This window comes from Vespa crabro, chromosome 10, assembly GCF_910589235.1.
Source record: "Vespa crabro chromosome 10, iyVesCrab1.2, whole genome shotgun sequence".
NCBI lineage: Eukaryota > Metazoa > Arthropoda > Insecta > Hymenoptera > Vespidae > Vespa > Vespa crabro.
The window spans coordinates 6,741,992-6,751,991 of NC_060964.1; the positions used below are offsets into that span (position 1 = coordinate 6,741,992).

At 29.0% G+C, this 10,000-nt stretch overlaps 1 protein-coding gene across 2 annotated transcripts in view; it reads left to right on the forward strand.

Annotated features, from left to right (window-relative positions):
* LOC124427613 (IQ motif and SEC7 domain-containing protein 1) overlaps nucleotides 1-10,000 on the forward strand; it is a 117,465-nt gene that overhangs the window by 96,629 nt on the left and 10,836 nt on the right. The gene's annotated exons all lie outside the window — the stretch shown is intronic.

Genomic DNA, 10,000 nt, shown 5'->3' on the forward strand with positions numbered 1-10,000 from the left:
AGAGAGAGAGAGAGGAAAGAAATATTCAAAATTGAATGGAATTCAATATTCTAATTATGCAGAAAGTATAGAATCTCTCGAAAGTCCTTGGACGATTGAAAAGTTTTCTTTCTGATTAAAAAAAAAAAGAAGAAAAGAAAAAAAAAAGAAAGAACAAGATCGATAATTATTCATTTACGAAAGTTTTTATACGTTAATTTATTTATTTATGTATTTATTTATATTCTTCCCTTTGCTTTTCTTTTCTTTTCTTTTTTCAGATCGTAAAACTAGTAATTGGTTTTTTTTTCATTTTTTTTTTTTTTTTTTTTTTTTTTTTAAATTATCCAAGAACTCTATTCACGTATATCCTGGGCACAATTTCTCCGGGCTGAGTTTTTATTAAATTTTTATTTGTTTATTTTTCTTTTGTTTTTTCTTGTTTTCTTTTATTTCTTTTTTTACGTTCACCAGAACGTAATATTAGATACATACATACATATATATATATATATATATATATATATATATATATATATATATCCTTAGCTTAGAGAGATTCTGCATTTTAGATTAGCTACGCGTTTCACCGAGTACGTCGTCGTCGTCGTCGTCGTCGTCGTTATCGTCGTCGTCGTCGTCGTCGTCGTCGTCGTCGTCGTCGTCGTCGTCGTTTTCATCGTCGTTTTCGTTGTCGTTTCGAATTTCTTCTTATTCGAAGTGAAACCGACGACGATCGGATAAAATCCGAAAGCGAACAAATTTGATTCCAAGACTGTAAAGAGAAAGATATATATATATATATATATATATATATATATATATATATATATATATATATATATATATTCATATCGATATCACCGATCGACAGTATCGATTTCAAACGGAAGGATCGATCGCACTGCCAACGATATTCTTTCTTTCTTTCTTTTCTATTTTCTTTTTTCTTTTTTTGTTTTTTTTTTTTTTCGAAGAAAGTTCGAGATCATATTTTTTGCTTTTTCTTTTTCTTTTTTTCTTTTTTATATTCCTTTTTTCTCTTTTTTTTTCGCTTAAAGAAAATTAAATCCTACAGGAGAATTACAATTTACAATTAATACAATTAATTAATACGTTAATACAATTATTTACCCTCTCTTTTTTCTTTTTTTTTTTTTGTTGTTTTTTTTTCCTTTCCCCCCCCCCCCTCCCCATTGAAGTACAATATTCTTTTTTGTAAATAATATAATATAATACAATACGATGGAGAAAAGAAAATTGTATAACGAATTATAATATTATAAAAGTATAACAAAATAAAAATAAAATGATTCTTTCTTTTTTCTGTATATAAAAAAAAGAAAAAAAAAAAAAAAACTAATTATTAAAGATTGATAAAAAAGATCGTGTCAAGTTGAAACGAGTTTACTTGTTCATAACATTGAAGGGTCAAAGTAGCGTATGTTCGTTTATACTTTGAATTTGTTTTTGTCAAAAAAAAAAAAATGAAAGAAGGAAAGAAAAGAGAAAAATAGAGAGAGAGAGAGAGAGAGAGAGAGAGAAATAGAAAAATAGAGAAATAGAGAAAGAGAAAATTTCCATCCTTTCAAGCGTAAATAGTCGAGTCCTTTCCATTTAATATCCAACTATAATCCTTTCTCTCAATTTCCTCTTTCGTCCTTTTATTAATTCTCATTCAGCTTGATCGAGCATATCAAATGTTTTATCGATTATCAAGAGGGAGACACTTTTCCTTCGATTCGTAATCTCGAGAATATCGGGGATGCAATTAATGAGCGAGTAGGATTATGATTAAATAATTCTATATTAGAGAAAATTCGTTAATCCATTAAATAATATCTTTAATTAAATGAATACGAACAAACAGGATAATTGTCCTTTTCTCTATTTATCATTGATAAATAAATATTTACAAGTGTAAAGATTATATTTAAATATTTTCTTTTTTTTTTTTATAAACAAATCCGATTATATACAATTCTTATACATATATATATATATATATATATATATATATATATGCAAATAATAATATAAAATCTTATATAAAATTATATTAATTTAATTGAAGAAAGATAAAGAGAGAGAGAGAGAGAGAGAGAAAGAGAGAGAGAGAAAAAAATAAAGAGAGAGAGTAAAAGAGAGTGAGTGTGCTGTTTCATTAAACATGTTCGATTCTTATGTTATATAAAATTTTTTTATAAATTTATTGAAATGTTAAGAAAGTAAGAGAGAAAGATAGATAAATAGAGAGTGAGAGAGAAATCTTTTTTTGCACTAATCACATTCAATTCCTGGATTTCCATTTATATAATATTTTTATTAATTCAACGTAACGTTCTTTTTAAGAGCTATTACAAAGTTATGATTATAAATGTTATGAGTCAAAAAAAAAAAAAGAAAGAGACAAAAAAAGTGAAAGAGAGGGAGAGAGAGTTTGAAAAAGTGTTTGAGAAGAAGAAAAGAGGAAAAAAAAAACAAAAAAAGGAAAAAAAAGTATTAATTAGAAAGTATCTCGTAGATCTTTTATAAACATTATTATCGTTCATTCTTTTAATAATTAAAAATTCTCCCTTAGAATATTTGCTAGTATGTACGTATGTATGTATCTATCTATGTATGTAAGTATGTAAGTATGTAAGTAAGTAAGTAAGTAAGTAAGTAAGTAAGTAAGTAAGTAAGTAAGTAAGTAAGTAAAGTACAGTACTTTAAAAGGTTTCCTAAGAAGAGCAAACGAGTATGGTGTTTTACTTTTATACACCATCGAGTATCACCGGTTTATTTTTATTACATCTCATCGTCCTAGTAGAATCTATCGTTGAATACATCCGTTAATGTACTTTACCTATAAATAGAACGCACTCCGTGTACTGACAATATGCAGGGAAATGACTATAGTTGTCTCTAAGTACTATACATGTATATGTATAGTACTAACTAATACCCTATCTCTCTTTTCATATCGTGGAAATACGATGGCGATATCACGATGTTGGAACAGACGATAATAGAAGTGTAGTTGTAGTTTTCTACTTTTCTTGTTGTTTTGTGATCGGCGAATGGTGAAAGGCGTGGCGAAATGCCAAACTAGAAACGTCGTACCATTTTGTCGTATCGTTGATATATCGGAGATTATTTAAAAAAAAAAAAAAAAAAAAAAAAAAAAAAAAAAAAAAAAAAAAAAAAAAAAAAAAAGAGAATAAAAAAAAGGAGAGTGGGAGAAAGAGAAAAGAAAATATATGTCGTCTATCGCGGATGGATTAGAATTTATTTGTATAATAAAAAAAAAAAAAAAAAAAGAAAAAGAAAAAAAGAAAAAAAAGAAAAAGAAAATTTATTTATCACGATATATCGAAATAAGTATCTATTTTATTTTCTTTTTCTTTTTCTTTCTCTACAATTTTTTTTTTTCTACGCGCTACATAGTATAATAAAAAATATACGTTTATATGTAACAATATTTATATATATATATATATATATATATATATGTATCCTTTTTTTCTTCTAATAAATGTTAATAAATTAATATTTTTCGATCGAAAGGAATAATGTAATATATAAGAGGGGAGAAAAACAAAAAGAAAATAAAAAAATAAAAAATAAAAAAAAAAAAGAAAAGAGAAAATAAGGAAAAAGAAGGAATTAAAAGGAATAAGAAAGAAGTTATGATTCGTGTTCACTTTCGTCATTCTAATTGAATGAAAAAAAAAAAAAAAAAAAAAAAAAAGAAAGAAAAAAAAGAATAGAATAGAATAGAAGGAAAGAAATAATCTTTCACGATCGCTTTCCTGAATCATTACTAAATTCTTCGCATAATTTCGTAATATATTCGTCGGCGTTATCTCTGGTATGTTGACGAGCATGAATATATCGAGGCATCATTGGAATAGTCTGACATATGTATCGAAATCTGAACATTCCCTGTATTTTCCAGACATCAGACATTGCTATATACTTCATGCACGGAAATACTATGTATATATATAACAAATAAATAAATTTTTGATCTATACGTATTATACATATAGACATTATATTTTTTTAAATAAATAAATAAATAAATAAATAAATAAATAATGCATAATATGTAATATAATTTAATTGCCTAAAGAGATTAATATATTTAATCTTATATGTCTATTCATAATGAACATAATAAACACATGATATTACATATTTATTAAAATTTCTTAAGAAATTTTTAAAAATCAGTCATGCTTTTTTTTCGACGACTTTTTAGTCCAATTTCTTTTCTTTTCTTTTCTTTTTTTTTTTTTTGTTTTTTGCTTTTTTCTCTTCATAATCGCAAGATTAACCTAGTCGAATCTCGAAAAGTCGCTGAGAAGAATAATTCGTTTTTAAGAATCACAATGAAAACTTTTGATCGTTCGAGAAACTTTTGATTCAAAAGAAAGAAAGAAAGAAAGAAAGAAAGAAAGAAAGAAGGAAGGAAAGAACTGATAGAAGAGAAAGAAAGAGTAAGAAAGTAAGTGATATAAAGATGAAAAATACTTTCTGAGGAAATTAAGTATAAATTCTTTCGGTGAATCAAAAGTTCTCTAACAGTTTGCAAAAATCAATTATCCTTTTTCGACGACTCTTTGATTTAATTTCTTTCCCTTATACTACTCTCTTTCTTCATTTTTCTTATATCTTTTCAATAAAATTCTTTTCTTTTTTTTTCTTTTTTTTTTTTTTTCTTTTTTAAGATTTTCATCAAAACTTTCCTTTGATACAGTCTGAAACGATTAGAATAAAAAAAGATTTCAGAAAAAAAAGATTTAAACAAACAAACAAAAAAAAAACAAAAACAAAAATGAAAAAGAAAGCTTGAAAGAAGAAAGCAAGAGAAAGAGAAAGAGATAAGAAGATAGACACACGTACATGTACACGTAACATACACAACACACAAAGAGAGAGAGAGAGAGAGAGAGAGAGAGAGAGAGAGAGAGAGAGAGAGAGCCATGTGCACACGCATAAAAATGACGGAAGAAGTATATATATGTATCCGAAGAAACTTGATACAAGAAGAAAACCTTATTATTCAAGGAAATGCAGGGTTAATATAATATAATAATTACGGAAGGAAATGAGCAAGTGAGAGAGAGAAAGAGAAAGAGAGAAAGAGAGAGAGAGAGAAAGACGATAGAGGATAGAGAGGATAGAGAAGGCTTCTCTATGGCGCGTGTCCAAGTGCCAGCTGATAGTTCTCCATCCGAAAGCCACATCAGTGTTGCTGATGTTCCTGATATGTTAGTAGTGGTGGTTGATGATGTTGGTATTGGTGGTAGTGATGGTGGTGGTTGATGATGGTTGGTGACGATAGTGGAAGCAGTGGCAATGATGCTAGTGGTTGAGGGAATGGGAGGAGTGAAGGAGTGAAGGAGAGGGGTTGCAATGGTGCTATAGGACTGTCGCCGTCTGAGGGTTTTGTCCCGGAGACAAACGCGCACACACATGTACCATAAGTGTACGAAGTCTAGGTTATCCTCCCTCTCTCTAACCTCTTCTTCTACTTTAGCCTTGCATCTATCTATCTATCTATCTATCTATCTCTCTCTCTCTCTATCTCTCTCTCTATCTCTGTCTCTCTCTCTCTCTGTCTGGTCTATCTATCTCACTATCCCTGTCTTCTTTCTATCCTTTTCTTTCTTTCATTTTTTCCTTTCTTTCTTCCTCATTGTTCCTCAAGCTCAGAGTGAACGCTTCCAAAGTCAAAACGATCCTCATCTCTCTCTCTCTCTCTCTCTCTCTCTCTCTCTCTCTCTCTCTCTCTTTCTCTCTCTCTCCAAAGACAATAGAGAGTATAAGATCCTTGAGTGTGGATTAATTGCAGACCACAAAGAATATAGGTGTAATAGTAGTAATAGTAGTAGTAGGACTAGGAGGAGAAGGAGGAGGAATAGTAGTAGTAGTAGTAGTAGTATTCGTGATACACTCGAAAAGGTACAATCTTCCTCCTCGTTTCGACCTTGACTAGATAACATTGTTATTAATAATATCATCATCATTTTCGATGTCCTTTCAAACGTTATTTATTTCTCGCTACTTCCTTTATAAATTTTCCTTTTATTATTTTTTTTTTTTTTTTTTTGGCTTGCTTTCTTTCTTTCTTTTTCTTTTCTTTTCTTTTTTATCTATCTTTTTTTTTTCTTTTTCTTTTTTTTTTTTTTTTAATACTCACTACATCCATAAGTAATATGAAAACGTTTACATTATATAATTTTTTATATATTATTACGACGATGTCATTACAAAAGGGGAAAAAAGGGAGAAGAAGAAGAAAAAAGAGAAAATTAGATCAAGGATCGGTCGTCATATTTTTCAAAATAATACGTATATACGCTTGGCGTAATACAACTGCACTGGCATAAAATAAAATAAAATAAAAAAAAAAAAAAAAAATAGGATAAGAAAAAAAGAAAAATGAAAATAAGGAAAAAAAAAGATAAGAAAAATAATCAAAGAGAAAACGATATATATAGTAATCACCAATAATTCCAAAAATTTCCTTTATGAATACAAAAAAAAAAAAAAAAAAAAAAAAGAAAAAAGTAGAAGAGATAAAAAAAGGAAGAGAACAATGACAATAACAAGAAGAAAAATTAGATCGCGTCCCAAAAAATTCCACGTAATATTTCGCATCATAACATTAGATTGCTAACGAACAAAATAATAATGTCTCTCTTATCGTTCATGAATCTACATTCTATGCTCATGTAGAAAATACGAATAGTGAGAGGGAAAGAAAGAAAGACAAGGAAAATCAGAAGAAGAAGAAGAAGAAGAAGAAGAAAAAAAGAAGCAATGCTTTCGGTCGAACGACCAAACTATCTTCGAAGGGGAAAAAACATGAAGCCAGGTGCACGTCGGAAGCACACGTTGTAGACCTAACGTTTCATATACCAATATATATATATATATATACATATATATGTATATATATATGTATATCGAGTTAGGAGCACGCGCCCAATGCAGAGCACGAGTCGCGTTCGTGAACACCCGACAGGCAGATGTTCCTACTCTTGGGAGGCTTTAATTCCACCCCTTCGTTCTCCTTCGTCATCATCATCGTCTTCTTCTTCTTCTTCTTCTTTTTCTTCTTCTTCTTCTTCTTCTTCTCGTTCATCTTCATCTTCATCTTCCCCAATTTATTTTTCTCTTTGAACGAGCCATAATAATATCAACGACTTCAACGCAAAATTCAACGCAACGTTCCATCCTTTTATCTCTCTCGTCTTTTAAATGAATGAATGAATAAATAAATAAATAAATAAATAAATAATAAATTAAAGCATGAAAGCCATAATTCTTTCTTTCTTTTTTTTCTTTTTTTTTTCTTTTTTTTTTTTTTTTTTTTTTTTTCTCTCGTGAGTGGCAGAAGAATTTAAGGGACGATTTTTGACGACGAAAGGGAGATTTTTAAGATCATTTTAATGATCATTTTAATCGTATATATCAAAGTAATTTTTTCCTAAGCTTTATTTTTACAATCGATCACTAATATTACGAGTATTGATTTTCGATGATTTTACGATTTGTAAAGTTGAAGAAGGAAAAAAAAAAAAAGAGAGAAATGAAGGAAAAGAACAAAGAAAAAAGAAAAGGAAAAGAAACAATTTGTTCTAAGAGATCAACGTGACACATTATTTGTTTATCTTTTTATAAGTGCCTATATCGATCACTTTAACGCGAAACTCAATCCAAACTTTCTTTTCTCCCCCTTTCATTTTTTTTTTTTTTTTTAAATGAATAAATAAATAAATAAATAATAAATTAAATCACGAGAAATATAATTATTTTTTTGAATAATGATAAGTGGGTGGGTGGGTTGGTTTAATAGGGAGAAAGGAGGAGGATTAAGAGGATCAAAAGATTTTAAGTCATTCCTATCAACTTAATGTTCTAATCCGTAAATTTTGAAATAACAATTTTTAAATGTTAATTTACACATTTGAAACGTCATAGATCAAATTTTCAATGATCATCCGACGAGTTTAATTTTTGTAACTTTACGATTAATAAAATGCAAATGAGGAGTATCAGAAAAAAAAAAATAGAATAAAATAAAAGCAAAAAAGAAGAAAGAATGAAAGAAACAATTCGCTTAAACATTCTAAAAAAAAAAGAAAAAAAAAAATGTTCGACGAATAGATTTATTAAAATCCTCTTAGAAACTTTTGATACCAACTATCCAATCCCTTCGATTATATCGATCCTGTAAACTTATTATTCTCTATATTCGAATTCAAGTTGAAATCAATTCTAAAAAAAATTTTCTTAAATGCCATATTATAAGGAAATAACAGTAAACCGTATTGATGTACATACGTATATACATATTTACATACATACATACGTAAGTACGTAGAATGTATGATCTTTCCTAATAAGATGAAATTTCTCTTACGTAATTCTCTCTCTCTCTCTCTCTCTCTCTCTCTCTCTCTCTCTCTCTCTCTCTCTCTCTCTCTAATCTACGAGAAGTATGAGAGAAGAACAACGTGGATTATTATTACGTAAGATCACAAAGACGACGATGGATCTTTAAGGACACTCGTTGAACGAGTGAAGTTCGAGTGTCACGGTCGAACACGCATGATGCATCTTTTTCTCGACATCTTCCTATGTACCTGCTGACAACAAGCTATATAAAAAAAGAACAAGAAGAAGGAAGAGGAAAAGAATGGAGGAGGAGGAGGAGGGAGATGAGTAAATAAAAGAAAAAGAAAATTAAAAAGACGAAGAAATGAACGAACCAACGTACCTGATGAAAATTTTCAATTCAATAAGGCAATACAAGAAGAGGACGCATAGATGAAGAGATTATAAATAAATAAATAAATAAATAAATAAATAAGTAAATAAATAAAAAGGAAACAAAATAAAAAAAGAAAAAGAAAAAAGAACCAAGAAATAAACGATAACATTATTTTCAATGCGAGACAATGAGAAGGCTCATAGGGATGGTATTATGATAAATCCAAAACAAAAAAAAAAGAAAGAAAGAGAAAAAGAAAGGAAAGAAAAAACATGAAATTAAAAAAAAAAAAAAGAAACAAATGCAAACAAAATTTTCAATGCGAAATAATGAGAAGAAGGCATACAGTGATGGGGGTTATAAGAAGAAGAAGAAAAATAAAAAAAAAAAAAATAAAAGAAGAAGAAGAAGATAAAAGAAAGAAGAAATAACTCAAACGCGTGGACCCTTGGTCCTTCTTCTTCTTATAAGCCACCCTCCTCTTCTTCCACCTTTCACCCCACATACACACACATACACACACACACATATATATATATATATATATATACTTATAGCATTTCTTTTATCCTTCTTCTCGAAATCTTTCGTCCTTGTTCAACTACTGTTTGCATGTATCTCCCTTTCCAACGTCCTTTACTCGAATGGAAGGTGGATATCTTCCTTCTTCCATGTGGCAGCTGTCGTTCTCCTTCAAGAACAACGAACGAATCCAACAACAGCTCTTCTCTCTCTCTCTCTCTCTCTCTCTCTCTCTCTCTCTCTCTCCCTCTCTCTCTCTCTCTCTCCTTTCTTTCCAACGACGGTTGTTCAGTCGATCTCTTGCCTTCGAACTCTCAAGACGCTTCAAGTGTTATCTCCTTGTATATATATATGTATATATATATATATATATAAAGGATATTTTTATTATCGCATACTCGTTTTGGTGGTGAATTTTCCATTTCTCTTTTAATTTTTTCTTTTTCTGTTTTTCTTTTCTTTTTTCTTTTTTTTTGTTCTCCTTTTTGTTTTCCTGCTTTTTCTATCGGATCGTACGCGACGAAAAAAGTTTGCTCGCGCTGAGTTTTTCTGATAAAGCCAGTTTTAGTAATTATTTTTTACTTATTTATTTGTATTTATATATATATATATATATTTTTTTTTTTATATCAATTTTAATATCTCCAATTTATTTTGTTTTACGATTGGGTTTCTCCGTCTTTTTTCTTTTTTTTTTTTGTGATCGTTATATCGTTCACGTTCCATGGT